The 17288-nt window shown below is 42.0% G+C and overlaps 1 protein-coding gene across 1 annotated transcript in view; it reads right to left on the bottom strand.

Moving 5' to 3' along the window:
- The window catches only part of tspan9a (tetraspanin 9a), a 344343-nt gene extending 343246 nt beyond the window's left edge, over window positions 1-1097 (bottom strand). The window contains exon 1 of the mRNA XM_041890597.2: window positions 753-1097. The gene's annotated coding sequence lies outside the window, so the exon portion shown is untranslated. The remainder of the gene's footprint in view (window positions 1-752) is intronic.
- Window positions 1098-17288: the final 16191 nt, after the last annotated feature.

Below are 17288 nucleotides of genomic sequence, written 5' to 3' on the forward strand. Positions count from 1 at the left end.
GTTATAAGCATATAAACAGGCTTTATCGTTGCTTCAGACACAGCCTTTGCAACACAGAGACAGACCATCACTATGGCATTCAAGCTACCCTGCCAGTAATCGTGGCAATTGTTCGACAAGGTATGCTTCTCACATACTAGATCAGCACTAGACGCCTCTCAGCTGCTCCTCCTCAAAGTGCTCTGAATTTATGTTTTGATTCGTCACATTCTTTAAGTCTGTGCATGAGAGAGCCATAACCCCTATGCATTCCTTTAGTTTTAGGAATAATGCATGCAGCAATCATCTGCCATCTTTTATGCTCACTAGTAGGATAATCACACGTGAAAACGATCTGCCGAAAAGTTAATAATTGATGTAATCAGCAGTGATTATTTTGTTTGTTCAGACCTTTATATGTAGGCTACATTTGATTTGATATTACTTTAGTAGGCTATAGTGACTATAGTTACATGTAACACATTAATCGCATGTAACTAACATCATGTGAAGGAGACTACATTTCTAAACATTAAGCAACTAGCCTACAACGTTGTCATATTCTAACAAATTATAGGCTACATGTGTGCTCTCTCTCTATGAAGGCCAAACAGCGAAGGACAGTCTGGTAAAATCAACTGCAGAGCAAAACAAAGCTACCAGCAAAGTTTGTAAAGTTATTTAACTGGCAAGAAATAGCCATTAATTGACTCAAAACAGTACTGTAGCCTAAATTACTACAATATAATGTAGACTTTAATTTGCGGTCTTACCTGTCGAGAATCACCTTACAAGTTACTTTCTGGTTAACTGTCTGACTTGTATCAGCGCAGAGCAAGTCCAGAAAAAAAGCAATGCCTCGGAAATTCCAAGCAAATAATAAAGTTTTAATTCGGTCTTCTACAGATATTACTGTTAACTAATGTGTTCCAGCTTTGTGCCTCCAAGGTGCCCAGGCTGTTTGGCGAAGATGTAAATCGGGACTTTCTGTACTTCTGACACGTTAGTCCCACTACCTAACCTATGGTGATGATGGCCATGGATTTATCCGGTTGGATACGGAAATTGAGCACGCTGGAAAACAGTAGAGAAGCTTATTTCTGCCGCGTTCCTATACTAGTCGGGTCTAGGACACTCGGAAATGTCCGACTTGCTGATTCGTTGAACGCGGCACGTGTATAACTACAACCAGTTAGGAACTCGGATATTTCCCAATATCCTAGTTCCGACTAGCACCTGAACGCCGCATGACTACAGGGACGTCTATTTGGGAATTCGATTTTTGGAGGAACGGAACCGCTATTCCATAACTGAACCGTTTATTTTTAACAATCCTCGTTTCTGCCATATGCTATATACAGTGGGATTTATGAATGAAAGGATCCTGTAAAGTGAATTTCTGACAGATGAGTCTTGAGAGTTGAGTCTTAGGGAATTATTAAACAATGGATTATTCCTGTCAAATAACATCGGTGATTTATCGGTGTTTTGTCACAAGCAACATCAGTAGGCTATAGGTAAACCCAATACCTAAACCCGAATGAAGGCCTAATGCTAATTCGTTTTGCCATACGTTTTATTGCTGTAGGCTTATATGTTATTGCTAATATGCTACTACTAGGCTACTTGATACATAAATAAACATGCAATTGACTTCCATTTAGGCTTATGACATGAAGATATAATACAATAATACAATAATTGCTTTATTTGCACATTTACACCAACCTGGTCTCAAAGCATTTTGTATTATTCTGTATGTAAATCCGAGACAACACATTTAGTATGATATATTGCTTTTCGTATGGTATGTATTCATTTGTGGATGTCCATCACCCATTTCAAATCGAATCAAATCAAATTTTAATTGCCACATGCGCCGAATACAACAGGTGTAGACCTTACAGTGAAACGCTTACTTACAAGCCCTTAACCAACAATGCAGTTTTAAGAAAAATAAGTGTCAAGTAAAAAATAGATAAGTAAAAAATAATAATAATAATAACTAAAGAGCAACAGTAAAATAAAATAACAGTAGGGAGGCTATATACAGGGGGTACCGGTACAGAGTCAATTGAGGTAATACAGTGGCTTGCGAAAGTATTCACAACCCCTTGGCATTTTTCCTATTTTGTTGCCTTACAACCTGGAATTAAAATTGATTTTTGGTTTTTTTTTATCATTTGATTTACACAACATGCCTACCACTTTGAAGATGCAACATATTTTTTCTTGTGAAACAAACAATGAAATAAGACAAAAAAACAGAAAACTTGAGCGTGCATAACTATTCACCCCCCCCTCCCAAAAAAAAAATCAATACTTTGTAGAGCCACCTTTTGCAGCAATTACAGCTGCAAGTCTCTTGGGGTATGTCTATAAGCTTGGCACATCTAGATCTAGATCTAGATTTTTGCTAATTCTTCAAGGCAAAACTGCTCCAGCTCCTTCAAGTTGGATGGGTTCTGCTGGTGTACAGCAATCTTTAAGTCATACCACAGATTCTCAATTGGATTGAGGTCTGGGCTTTGACTACACCATTCCAGGACATTTAAATGTTTCCCCTTAAACCACTCAAGTGTTGCTTTAGCAGTATGCTTAGGGTCATTGTCCTGCTGGAAGGTGAACCTCCGTCCCAGTCTCAAATCTCTGGAAGACTGAAAAAGGTTTCCCTCAAGAATTTCCCTGTATTTAGCGCCATCCATCATTCCTTCAATTCTGACCAGATTCCCAGTCCCTGCCGATGAAAATCATCCCCACAGCATGATGCTGTCACCACCATGCTTCACCATGCTTCAGGCCAAATAGTTCAATCTTGGTTTCATCAGACCAGAGAATCTTGTTTCTCATGGTCTGAGAGTCTTTAGATGCATTTTGGCAAACTCCAAACAGGCTGTCATGTGCCTTTTACTGATGAGTGGCTTCCGTCTGGCCACTCTATCATAAAGGCCTGATTAGGGGAGTGCTGAGATGGTTGTCCTTCTGGAAGATTCTCCCATCTCCACAGAGGAACTCTGGAGCTCTGTCAGAGTGACCATCGGGTTCTTGGTCACCTCCCTGACCAAGGCCTTTCTCACCCAATTGCTCAGTTTGGCCGGGCAGCCAGCTCTAGGAAGATAATTGGTGGTTCCAATCTTCTTCCATTTAAGATGATGGAGGCCGCTGTGTTCTTGGGGACCTTCAATGCTGCAGAAATGGTTTGGTACCCTTCCCCAGATCTGTGCCTCGACACAATCCTGTCTCGGAGCTCTACAGACAATTCCTTCGACCTCATGGCTTGGTTTTTGCTCTGACATGCACTGTCAACTGTGGGACCTTATATAGAAAAACATCCCCACAGCATGATGCTGCCACCACCATGCTTCACTGTGGGGATGGTGTTCTCGGGTTTGATGAGAGGTGTTGGGTTTGCGCCAGACATAACGTTTTCCTTGATTGCCAAAAAGCTCAATTTTAGTTTTATCTGACCAGAGTACCTTCTTCCATATGTTTGGGGAGTCTCCCACATTGCATTTGGCGAACACCAAACGTGTTTGCTTATTATTTTCTTGAAGCAATGGCTTTTTTCTGGCCTCTCTTCCGTAAAGCCCACCTCTGTGGAGTGTACGGCTTAAAGTGGTCCTATGGACAGATACTCCAATCTCTGCTGTGGAGCTTTGCAGCTCCTTCAGGGTTATCTTTGGTCTCTTTGTTGCCTCTCTGATTAATGCCCTCCTTGCCTGGTCCGTGAGTTTTGGTGGGCGGCCATCTCTTCGCAGGTTTGTTGTGGTGCCATATTCTTTAAATTTTTTAATAATGGATTTAATGGTGCTCCGTGGGATGTTCAAAGTTTCTGATATTTTTTTATAACCCAACCCTGGTCTGTGCTTCTCCACAACTTTATCCCTGACCTGTTTGGAGAGCTCCTTGGTCTTCATGGTGCCGCTTGCTTGGGGGTGTCCCTTGCTTAGTGGTGTTGCAGACTCTGGGGCCTTTCAGAACAGGTTTATATATACTGAGATCATGTGACAGATCATGTGACACTTAGATTGCACACAGGTGGACTTTATTTAACTAATTATGTGACTTCTGAAGGTAATTGGTTGCACCAGATCTTATTTAGGGGCTTCATAGCAAAGGGGGTGAATACATATGCACGCACCACTTTTCCGTTATTTATTTTTTAGAATTTTTTGAAACAAGTTATTTTTTAGTTAAAGTGACTATGCATAGATAATAAACAGAGAGTAGCAGCAGCATAGAGGGGGTGGGGTGCGGTGGACAATGCAAATAGTCTGGGTAGCCATGATTAGCTGTTCAGGAGTCTTATCACTTGGGGTAGAAGCTATTAAGAAGCCATTTTGACCTAGACTTGGTGCTCCGGTATCGCTTGCCATGCGGTAGCAGAGAGAGCAGTCTATGACTAGGATGGCTGGAGTCTTTGACCATTTTTATGGCCTTCCTCTGACACCGCCTGGTATAGAAGTCCTGGATGGCAGGAAGCTTGGCCCCAGTGATGTACTGGGCCGTATGCACTACCCTCTGTAGTGCCTTGCGGTCGGAGGCCGAGCAGTTGCCATACCAGGCGGTGATGCAACCAATCAGGATGCTCTCGATGGTGCAGCTGTATAACTTTTTGAGGATCTGAGGACCCATGCCAAATCTTTTCAGTCTCCTGAGGGGGAATAGGCTTTGTCGTGCCCTCTTCACGACTGTCTTGGTGTGTTTGGACCATGATAGTTTGTTGTTGATTTGGACACCAAGGAACTTGAAGCTCTCAACCTGCTCCACTACAGTCCCGTCGATGAGAATGGGGGCGTCCTCAGTCCTCTATTTTTCCTGTACATTTTACATTTTAGTCATTTAGCAGACGCTCTTATCCAGAGTGACTTACAGTTAGTGAGTGCATACATTTTTCATACTGGCACCCTGTGGGAAACGAACCCACAACCCTGGCATTGCAGGCGCCATGCTCTACCAACTGAGCTACAGGGGACCTGTAGTCCACAATCATCTCCTTTGTCTTGATCACGTTGAGGGAGAGGTTGTTATCCTGGCACCACACGGCCAGGTCTCTGACCTCCTCCCTATGGGCTGTCTCATCGTTGTCGGTGATCAGGCCTACCACTGTTGTGTCATTGGCAAACTTAATTATGGTGTTAGAGTTGTGCCTGGCCATGCAGTCATGGGTGAACAGGGAGTACAGTAGGGGACTGAGCACGCACCCCTGAGGGGTCCCCGTGTTGAGGATCAGCGTGGCAGATGTGTTGTTACCTACCCTTACCACCTGGGGGTGGCCCGTCAGGAAGTCCAGGATCCAGTTCCAGAGGGAGGTGTTTAGTCCCAGTGTCCTTAGCTTAGCGATGAGCTTTGAGGGCACTATGGTGTTGAACGCTGAGCTGTAGTCAATGAAAAGCGTAGGTGTTCCTCTTGTCCAGGTGGGATAGGGCAGTCTGGAGTGCAATAGAGATTGCATAATCTGTGGATCTGTTGGGGCAGTATGCAAATTGGAGTTGGTCTAGGGTTTCTGGGATAATTTTGTTGATGTGAGCCAAAGCCCTTCATGGCTACAGACATGAGTGTTACGGATCAGTAGTCATTTAGGCAGGTTATCTTAGTGTTCTTGGGCACAGAGACTTTGGTGGTCTTCTTGAAACATGTTGTTATTACAGACTCAGTCAGGGACATGTTGAAAATGTTAGTGAAGACACTTGCCAGTTGGTCAATGCATGCTCGGAGTACACGTCCTGGTAATCCATCTGGCCCTGCGGCCTTGTGAATGTTGACCTGCTTAAAAGTGTTACTCACATCGGCTACGGAGAGCGTGATCACATAATCATCCGGAACAGCTGATGCTCTCATGCATGCTTCAGTGTTGCTTGCCTCGAAGCGAGCATAGAAGTGATTTAGCTCGTCTGGTAGGCTTGTGTCACTGGACTGCTCGCGGCTGTGCTTCCCTTTGTAGTCTGTAGTAGTTTGCAAGCCTTGCTACATCCGACGAGCGTCGGAGCCGGTGTAGTACGATTCAATCTTAGTCCTGTATTGACTCTTTGCCTGTTTGATGGTTCATCGGAGGGCATAGCAGGATTTCTTATAAGCATCCGGGTTAGAGTCCCACTCCTTGAAAGCGGCAGCTCTACCCTTTAGTTCAGTGCGGATGTTGCCTGTAATCCATGGCTTCTGGTTGGGGTATGTACATACGGTCACTGTGGGGATGATGTCATCGATGCACTTATTGATGAAGCCAGTGACTGATGTGGTGTACTCCTCAATGCCATCGGAAGAATCCCGGAACATATTCCAGTTTGTGCTAGCAAAACAGTTCTGTAGCTTAGCATCTGCGTCATCTGACCACTTCCTTATTAACCGAGTCACTGGTGCTTCCTGCTTTTGTTTTTGCTGATAAGCAGGAATCAGGAAGATAGAATTATTGTCAGATTTGCCAAATGGAGGGCGAGGGAGAGCTTGGTGTGTGGAGTAAAGGTGGTCTAGAGTTTTCTTTCCTCTGGTTGCACATTTAACATGCTGGTAGAAATTAGGTAGAATGGATTTAAGTTTTCCTGCATTAAAGCCTCCATCCACTAGGAGCGCTGCCTCTGGATGAGCGTTTTCCTGTTTACTTATGGCCTTATACAGCTCATTGAGTGCAATCTCAGTGCCAGCATCGGTTTGTGGTGGTAAATAGACAGCTACGAAAAATATAGATGAAAACTCTCTTGGTAAATAGTGTGGTCTACAGCTTATCATGAGATACTCTATCTCTGGCGAGCAAAACCTCGAGACTTCCTTAATATTAGATTTTTGTGCACCAGCTGTTGTTTACAAATATACACAGACCGCCTCCCCTTGTCTTACCGGAGTCAGCCATTCTATTCTGCCGATGTAGCGTATATTCCGCCAGCTGTATGTTATCCATGTCATCGTTCATCCACGACTCTGTGAAACATAAGATATTACAGTTTTTAATGTCCCTTTGGAAGGATATCCTTGATCTTAGGTCGTCCATTTTTTTTACAATGATTGTACGTTGGCTAATAGGACTGATGGAAGAGGCAGATTACTCGCTCGCCGTCGGATCCTTACAAGGCACCCCGACCTACGTCCACGATATCTCCGTCTCTTTCTCATGCGAATGACGGGGATTTGGGCCTCGTCAGGTGTCTGTAGAATATCCTTCGCTTCCGACTCATTGAAGAAAACATTTTTGTCCAATACGAGGTGTGTAATCGCTGTCCTGATATCCAGAGGCTCTTTTTGGTCATAAGTGACTGTAGCAGAAACAGTATGTACAGAATAAATTACAAATAATGCAAAAAAACACACACAATAGCACAATTGGTTAAGGGGCCGTAAAACGGCAGCCATCTCCTCCGGCGCCATTCTCAAGGAAGTACATTGTATGATATTTCGTATGATATGTTACGAATTTCAATTTGTAATATATGTTACAAATTTGCAAAATGTACAATATGTTACGATTTTTCTAAATGTACAATATGTTACGAAGTTGCAAAAACGTATGATAGGTTACAAATTCTAGCTAGGTCGCAAACATTAGCTAGCTCACTAACGTTAGCTAGGCTAGTGGTTAGGGTTAAGTTTAGGAGTTAGGTTAAAGGATTAAGGTTAGGGTAGGGGAAGGGGAAGGGTTAGCTAACATGCTAAGTAGTTGCAAAGTAGTTCAAATATTGTAATTAGTTGAAATGTTTTTAATTAGCTAAAATGCTAAAGTTGTCTGTAATGAGATTCGAACTCGCAACCTTTGGGACATGTTTTTCTTTGTTGGGACCCGTGGTCCGTATTAAACCCCGTTCTGGGTCCAGATCCAGACCGCGGCCCGCCTAAGTATGGCTAGTTTAGCCAATGTCCAAGCCCTTCCTATGGGAGGGCAGTGTGGGGAAAACTGCTCAGATTGATATGACACACACCATTGACTAACATCACATTACATTATAAAGATTTACTAAATGGATTTTGACAGACTTATATTGTTGCTTATCTGTCTCACTATGACATCATGTACCTAGACATTCCCAAGGAGCATGTAACACATCCTATATGTCCACTTTCCTTGTGAGACAGTAACCGAGGCTGGGTTTGTCCTGCTGCCAAGCCTCACAGTCCAGGCTTCGCTGTAAGACGACACACATGGCTTTGTAACAAAGGAAGCAATACTGATCTACATGTCTGTTACCACTTTCCCTTTGGTCAATTACGTTCTTCAATGAAGTGTGTTACCATCTGGCCTTGTTGTTGGCTGACATGGTGTTGCTACTAGTAACACCATTGTCATCAGCGTGAAAATCAAATCCACCATGTGAAACAGCAATTTCCTTATGTTTACTTAGCAGTTGCTATTCGCTTGCCCTACTCTACCCGTGAGTTTCTAAATATAATTATCCCTTGTTAGTTTTTCTTTCAAAATTACCAAGTGAAAGCAGACTGACAAAGTGGGAAAAGTGAGATCGATCAACCTGTGCAGAGACTGTGGACTATCCTCTGTCATAATACAGTGTGTTATCGAGACAAATCTTAAAAGCATAACCATTAAACAACACATGGATGGAACCATTTGAGTGGAAATCAGTCTCCATTTCTTTAAAAACAATGTCAAATGACAATTCACTTAAAACCTCTTCGTGGAGCCTCCACCAACTGTAACTGCAGGAGCTAACAGCTTTCATTCAGACAGTAAAATTAAGACAAAGACGGGTACTTAGGTTCAGATGCTGACAGAAAGGAATATACTGTAAATGTAGAGTCCCACTAAATATACATTGAGTATACAAAACATTAAAGACACCTGCTCTTTCCATGACATAGACAGACTGACCAGGTGAATCCAGGTGAAAGCTACAATCCCGTATTGATGTCACTTGTTAAATCCACTTCAGTCAGTGTAGATAAAGGGGAGGAGACATGTTAAAGAAGGATTTTTAAGCCTTAAGACAATTGAGACATGGATTGTGTATGTGTGCCATTCAGAGGGGGATGTATACTTAGTGTAGTATTTAGTACTGTAGTGAAGCTTATTGTAGTGGAAGGACCATAACTGGCATAGAAGTGAATTACAATATACAGTGGGGGTACAGTGGCGTTCTGTGGAAATCCTCCATGCAAAACGTGAGTCTCCCTCCCTGCTTCTCTACTCCTGATTTACTGTAAATCATGCCAGGCTTTTTTCTGCCTCTGTATGGGCCCATTTGAATGCAGAAGTGATTGCTTTACAACACTACATTATCCCACTACATCTTTTCTGCTATGAGTTGGAAGTCACTATGACTGAAATGCATTCCCAACCAGGATATGCCAAGGGATTTCTGTGATTCAGAATGAATGAGTATCAAAGCATATGAGGCTGTAACAGTAAAGATTAATCAAGATTGTCATTGAGGCATAACACTAACATATCTAAAAATGCATCTACCCGCATGAATGAGCACATACAGTGAACATATTTTGTTACAGTATATGCCATGTTGATTTGAAAATAAATGGGGAGAAAAAAATTATATATTCACAGTATGTGCTCTGTGAAAAGCTTACAGGAGTGATGATGAGAGGTGTACATACTATATTTGTATACTATATATTTTTTCATCATAGTTAGAATCTATGATAGGCCAACATGTGACTGAAGAGGTAGAATAAGACCTCACTGTCACAAGTAAAAGGGCATTATCATAGTTTTCACAATTTCACAGTATTATTCCAACCTCATAGTGTGTAAATATATAAAACACAGGAAACCACGTTTTTGACTGCACTGGGCCTTTAAAGTATATTGATGTTCTTATTTGTATATGGTATTGGTGAATGTGGTATGAAGTTAGACAAAGTATAGCAGTAAAACATCTATAACTATGTGTATCTTTAATATCTACAGATCCTTTAGTGAATGTCCATATGTCAATGTGTTTCTCGTTCTGGGAGTGTGTCGAGGTCCAGTGGCTCTGAGCGGATATACTCAGGAGTTGAGCCTTCACACTAACTGTTGATTACATGGTGGAAAGGGCTTTGATTTTACTACCCTAAAAACTCTATAGGGATTTCTCTACGTCGGCTCATATAGCTTCATAAATGGGGTTTGCTTATATTAGATTACATGGTTAGCTAGCTCCATTTCCCTGTTTTTAACATTTAGCTGTTTGTGAACAACGGCGCTCTATGCTGCTAGTTGACGCTCACTCTATGGGAAGCCACTTTAAAAACCATTAAAGTAATATCCATTGTACATATTGGTCACAAATGTACTCTGAGGTAAGTGAAAATGTAGGGCCTTTTAGGGCCTTTGGGCTTCATTGAACATGCTGTTAACATTTAGCAAGAAAGCATTTTTCACGGTAAATCAATATTCAGTAAAGTCTTGCTGTATAACATAAAATACACTGAACAAAAATATAAACACAACATGTAAAGTGTTGGTCCCATGTTTCATGAGCTGAAATAAAAAACTCCTGGTGGTTCCATACCCACTAAAAACTTATTTCTCTCAAATGCTGTGCACAAATTTATTTACATCCCTGTTAGTGAGCATTTCTCCTTTGCCAAGATAATCCATCCACCTGACAGGTGGGGGGGGGTATTTATGTCTGCAATAAAGCCCTTTTGTGGGGAAAAAAATCATTTTGATTGGCTGGGCCTGGCTCACCAGTGGGTGGACCTGGCTGCCAAGTGGGTGGGCCTATGTCCTCCCAGGCTCACTCATGGCTGCACCCCTGCCCAGTCATGTGAAATCCATAGATTAGGGCCTAATGAATTTATTTCAATTGACCTATTCCCTTATATGAACTGTAACTCAGTAAAAAAAAATTTTTTTGCATTTATATTTTTGTTCAGTATATATAAGAATTGGGCATACCAAAGAAAAGTCACACATCTTTTACAATACATTACCAGATAAGTCCAGATAAGACCAGATAATGTTTATCCTATACAATTTTTTCCACACCGTACCCTAGTTATAAATAAAATAAAATAAAAAAATAAAATAAAATAATATGTTGTATCCATTCATATCCTTGCTGGCAGAAGCTTGACAAGCAGCTGGGGGTCAAGGACTCAAGGAGCTAAAGGTGGCAGATAGACCCTTCAACTGGAACCCAGAAGCTACTGAGATGATTAAACAAGATGTGCTGCAGCTGGCTGCCTCTCTGTTTCCTCTCTACCTCCCCTGCCAGAGGCAATGTCCTGGAATGTGAGCACAGCCAGTTTTTCCCCATCATCACACAATGCACCTGCTCTGATCCACATTCTGTGGGCCGCGCCACTGCCAACCACCCATCTGGAGAGCGAGAAAGTGAGAGAGTGCGTGTGTGTGCGTGAGAGAGCGAGAGCAAGAGCGACAAGAGGGGCAGCACAAATTGGAGTAAAACATTCCACACCAGCACAAATCGCATGACAGTTCACACCCCTCTATGTATACTGTACTGTATACATACTGAGTGTACAAAACATTAGGAACACCTTTCTAATATTGAGTTGCACCTGATTTTGCCCTCAGAACAGACTTAATTTGTTGGGGCATGGACCCTACAAGGTGTTGAAAGCGTTCCACAGGGATGCTGGCTCATGTTGATGCCAATGCTTCCACAGTTGTATCAAGTTGGCTGGATGTCCTTTGGGTGGTGGACCATTCTTGATACACACGGGAAACTGTTGAGCATGAAAAACCCAGCAGCATTGCAGTTGTTGACACACTCAAACCGGTGTGCCTGGCACCTACTACCATACCCTGTTCAAAGACACTTAAATCTTTTGTCTTTCCCTTTCACCGTCTGAATGGCACACATACACAATCCATGTCTCAATTGTCTCAAGGCTTAAAAATCCTTCTTTAACCTCTCTCCTCTCCTTCATCTACACTAATTGAAGTGGATTTAACAGGTGACATCAATAAGGGATCATAGCTTTCACATGGTCAGTCTACGTCATGGAAAGAGCAGGTGTTCCTAATATTTTGTACACTCAGTGTATATGTTTTATTGTCACATACACCAGATAGGTGCAGTGAAACGTGTTGTTTTACAGGGTCAGCCATAGTAGTACGGCACCCCTAGAGCAAATTATTGTTAAGTGCCTTGCTCAAGGGCACATCGACAGATTTTTCACCTTGTCGGCTCAGGTATTCAAACCAGCGACCTTTCGGTTACTGGCCCAACACTCTAACCGCTACGCTACCTTCCACTCTGCAATGACTGACATAACAATAGGAAAACTGCTAATGCACTACCCAATTTTTATTTTGCACCTTGTGCATTCTACTATCATAGTAGAATGCAAATGGTGCAAATTCGAAATTGGGTAGAATGTACAAGATGCAAATTCGAAATTGGGTAGTGCATCAGCAGTTTTCCTCTTGTCATATACAGTGGGGAAAAAAAGTATTTAGTCAGCCACCAATTGTGCAAGTTCTCCCACTTAAAAAGATGAGAGAGGCCTGTAATTTTCATCATAGGTACACGTCAACTATGACAGACAAATTGAGATTTTTTTTCTCCAGAAAATCACATTGTAGGATTTTTAATGAATTTATTTGCAAATTATGGTGGAAAATAAGTATTTGGTCACCTACAAACAAGCAAGATTTCTGGCTCTCACAGACCTGTAACTTCTTCTTTAAGAGGCTCCTCTGTCCTCCACTCGTTACCTGTATTAATGGCACCTGTTTGAACTTGTTATCAGTATAAAAGACACCTGTCCACAACCTCAAACAGTCACACTCCAAACTCCACTATGGCCAAGACCAAAGAGCTGTCAAAGGACACCAGAAACAAAATTGTAGACCTGCACCAGGCTGGGAAGACTGAATCTGCAATAGGTAAGCAGCTTGGTTTGAAGAAATCAACTGTGGGAGCAATTATTAGGAAATGGAAGACATACAAGACCACTGATAATCTCCCTCGATCTGGGGCTCCACGCAAGATCTCACCCCGTGGGGTCAAAATTATCACAAGAACGGTGAGCAAAAATCCCAGAACCACACGGGGGACCTAGTGAATGACCTGCAGAGAGCTGGGACCAAAGTAACAAAGCCTACCATCAGTAACACACTACGCCGCCAGGGACTCAAATCCTGCAGTGCCAGACGTGTCCCCCTGCTTAAGCCAGAACATGTCCAGGCCCGTCTGAAGTTTGCTAGAGTGCATTTGGATGATCCAGAAGAGGATTGGGAGAATGTCATATGGTCAGATGAAACCAAAATATAACTTTTTGGTAAAAACTCAACTCGTCGTGTTTGGAGGACAAAGAATGCTGAGTTGCATCCAAAGAACACCATACCTACTGTGAAGCATGGGGGTGGAAACATCATGCTTTGGGGCTGTTTTTCTGTAAAGGGACCAGGACGACTGACGTGTAAAGGAAAGAATGAATGGGGCCATGTATCGTGAGATTTTGAGTGAAAACCTCCTTCCATCAGCAAGGGCATTGAAGATGAAACGTGGCTGGGTCTTTCAGCATGACAATGATCCCAAACACACCGCCCGGGCAACGAAGGAGTGGCTTCGTAAGAATCATTTCAAGGTCCTGGAGTGGCCTAGCCAGTCTCCAGATCTCAACCCCATAGAAAATCTTTGGAGGGAGTTGAAAGTCCGTGTTGCCCAGCGACAGCCCCAAAACATCACTGCTCTAGAGGAGATCTACATGGAGGAATGGGCCAAAATACCAGCAACAGTGTGTGAAAACCTTGTGAAGACTTACAGAAAACGTTTGACCTGTGTCACTGCCAACAAAGGGTATATAACAAAGTATTGAGAAACTTTTGTTATTGACCAAATACTTATTTTCCACCATAATTTGCAAATAAATTCATAAAAAATCCTACAATGTGATTTTCTGGAAATGTTTCTCTCATTTTGTCTGTCATAGTTGACGTGTACCTATGATGAAAATTACAGGCCTCTCTCATCTTTTTAAGTGGGAGAACTTGCACAATTGGTGGCTGACTAAATACTTTTTTTCCCCACTGTACAGTTGAAGTCGGAAGTTTACATACACCTTAAATACATTTAAACTCAGTTTTTCACAATTCCTGACATTTAATCCTAGTAAAAATTCCCTGTCTTAGGTCAGTTAGGATCCCCACTTTATTTTAAGAATGTGAAATGTCAGAATAATAGTAGAGAGAATGATTTATTTCAGCTTTAATTTCTTTCATCACATTCCCAGTGGGTCAGAAGTTTACATACACTCAATTAGTATTTGGTAGCATTGCCTTTAAATTGTTTAACTTGGGTCAAACATTTCGGGTAGCCTTCCACAAGCTTCCCACAATAAGTTGGGTGAATTTTGGCCCATTCCTCATGACAGAGCTGGTGTAACTGAGTCAGGTTTGTAGGCCTCCTTGCTCGCACATGCTTTTTCAGTTCTGCCCACACATTTTCTATAGGATTGAGATCAGGGCTTTGTGATGCCACTCCAATGCCTTGACTTTGTTGTCCTTAAGCCATTTTGCCACAACTTTGGAAGTATGCTTGGGGTCATTGTCCATTTGGAAGACCCATTTGCGACCAAGCTTTAACTTCCTGACTGATGTCTTGAGATATTGCTTCAATATATCCACATAATTTTCCTTCCTCATGATGCCTTCTATTTTGTGAAGTGCACCAGTCCCTCCTGCAGCAAAGCACCCCCACAGCATGATGCTGCCACCCCCGTGCTTCACGGTTGGGATGGTGTTCTTCGGCTTGCAAGCGTTCCCCTTTTTCCTCCAAACATAATGATGGTCATTATGGCCAAACAGTTCTATTTTTGTTTAATCAGACCAGAGGACATTTCTCCAAAAAGTACAATATTTGTCCCCATGTGCAGTTGCAAACCGTAGTCTGGCTTTTTTATGGTGGTTTTGGAGCAGTGGCTGCTTCCTTGCTGAGCGGCCTTTCAGGTTATGTTGAAATAGGACTCGTTTTACTGTGGATATAGATAATTTTGTACCTGTTTCCTCCAGCATCTTCACAAGGTCCTTTGCTGTTGTTCTGGGATTGATTTGCACTTTTCGCACCAAAGTACGTTCATCTCTAGGAGACAGAACGCGTCTCCTTCCAGAGCGGTATGGCGTTTGGAAATTGCTCCCAAGGATGAACCATACTTGTGGAGGTCTACAATTTTTTTTCTGAGGTCTTGGCTGATTTCTTTGGATTTTCCAATGATGTCAAGCAAAGAGGCACTGAGTTTGAAGGTAGGCCTTGAAATACTTCCACAGGTACACCTCCAATTGACTCAAATTATGTCAATTAGCCTATCAGAAGCTTCTAAAGCCATGACATAATTTTCTGGAATTTTCCAAGCTGTTTAAAGGCACAGTCAACTTAGTGTATGTAAACTTCTGACCCACAGGAATTGTGATACAGTGAATTATAAGTGAAATAATCTGTCTGTAAACAATTGTTGGAAAAATTACTTTGTGCCATGCACAAAGTAGATGTCCTAACCGACTTGCCAAAACTATAGTTTGTTAACAAGAAATGTGTGGAGTGGTTGAAAAACAAGTTTTAATGACTCCAACCTAACTGTATGTAAACTTCCGACTTCAACTGTAAGTCATGTAGTTGGTCACACTTTATTTGGATAGTCCGTATAGTCCGTCATACTATCAATAAACTATCTGTTGATAAGCAACTACTTACTAAGGTTACAGTTCGGGTTAGGTTTAGGGTGAGGGTTAGGGTAAGGGTTAGGTTTAGGGTTAGGATAAGGTTTAAGGTTAGAGTTAGGGCTAGGATTAGGGTTAGCAGATAGTTAGTTGAAATGTTACTGATAGTCTGTAGATAGAGATGATCAAATACACTGTCCCATTTCAAAAGTGATGCCACATAACTATCTGTGTCAGTGTCAACTCCTGCAGCTTCAAATCTATTTACTATAATGTGGCCTGCCAAAGCTTTAGTGTTTATGTGATTGTGGCAAGCCTGATCGGTTCTAGTGTTTTATCATCCGCATTTTAACCTGTTAATGGAGAATATATAAATCCTTTATACATCTTTAGAAGTTTTTTTTTTTTACATTGTTAGTCAAAAGAAAAATTACTTAAACATAATGTTGTTTGATTGACTTCACAGGTTAATGCTATTAAAGGCGTGCAGTAATAAAGTGGATAGATGCACATTTGATCCATTACTTCTGGGGAATGGCACTGGGTTATTGTAAACACATAGGGTGATTAAAAACAAATAAACACATTTGATGGTCTTACCAAGAGCAGTCCCTCGAATAAACAAACTTCACTTCTTCCATCTTTGTGACATTAGAACTGGATATGTTGCACTGTCTAGAGCAGCTTGTTTAGATTCTCTGAGTGGCCCTTAACTACTATGTAATTACAGTGTGTGTGTCCATGGGGACCCTCAGTACATCAGGGAGGCCCCTCTGTGGTCGTAGCCCAGTGCCACAACAAGGAAGGACAACGAGTCAGAATGAATGTGATGCTACCTCATTTGTGACTTGCCTTCTCTGTTTTAAAAGCACTGTTTTAATAACAGTGTGTTTCACGAATCATGGAAAGAAACATTAACACAAAACATTTAAAAAATGATTGCCCAAAATGTTGATGAATAATTGAGTCTTGGAGACTGAGTCTTCAACATGCCCACTATATGCTGCAGAGAACTGGGTGATTGACTGTTAATGGGTTTTGTCAGCTGTGTTTTTCCTGTGGGGAAACACAGCTCCCTGGTTCTGAGCTCTGCAGGGATCCTCTGGAAGACTCCTACACTGTAAAAACATTTCCTTACATCTGACCAAGACACACAAGGAACTCTGTGTAAAATCTGATCTCTGTCACACACGGCACAGTGCAAGCAGGCATTTTCCATAAAATAAGGTGGGTGGGTCATTAAGGGGACTTTTACAGCGTGAAAGCTTGCACATTATAGTTACTATGGGAACTGGGACTCAGTGGTTACTCCACTGGTGCCGTAATTAGGTCGTAAAGAAAGTGAGTGAGAAAGAGACTGTAAGTGTATGTGTGTGTTTTAAGTGTGTGTGTGTGACAAGTGCATGTGTGTGTTATCACCATTACCCCATGTTTAGGGGGTCAGGTAGGAGTTAGAGAATGGCCAGGCAGCCATGAACTTCAGTCTCCCACTGTGGGGTTAATTAGAAGTGAGAGATTGTACCTGTTTATACTTCACTGTTCACTTACTGCCCTTTCTCCCTCCAATGACATCTGTCTTTTGTATCACAAAGGCCTCGAAACGGGACATTGACATGAGGCAAATTACAGGACATAACAAACTCAGGGACATGAGTCTGAGGTTAAAAAAACATCAGCAAATAACTTTCATGGCAGAGTAATATGCTACTATAGTCGTAAAAATGATTTTTTTTCCAAC

Source organism: Coregonus clupeaformis, chromosome 11 (genome assembly GCF_020615455.1).
Source record: "Coregonus clupeaformis isolate EN_2021a chromosome 11, ASM2061545v1, whole genome shotgun sequence".
Classification (NCBI taxonomy): domain Eukaryota; kingdom Metazoa; phylum Chordata; class Actinopteri; order Salmoniformes; family Salmonidae; genus Coregonus; species Coregonus clupeaformis.